Below are 263 nucleotides of genomic sequence, written 5' to 3' on the forward strand. Positions count from 1 at the left end.
GTTGTACAAGTTGAAAACTCATTAAAAGCTTGGTTGGTATGGGGATTATAACTTAAAATAAATTAGCTATTTCATTACTTTATTATTCATGGGATAACTATTTGAAACAGATCCACTCCCGTTCATTATGGAAACAGATCCTCTCCAGTCCATAATGGACTAGAAAATATCCAGTTCATGGTTAGGATTTCATCTCAGTAATCTTATAGCCACAAATGGGACACATATCTCACTAATAAAAATAATAATAAAATATTATTTTA

The sequence above is a fragment of the Corylus avellana genome, chromosome ca2 (genome assembly GCF_901000735.1).
Source record: "Corylus avellana chromosome ca2, CavTom2PMs-1.0".
In the NCBI taxonomy this organism is placed as follows: domain Eukaryota; kingdom Viridiplantae; phylum Streptophyta; class Magnoliopsida; order Fagales; family Betulaceae; genus Corylus; species Corylus avellana.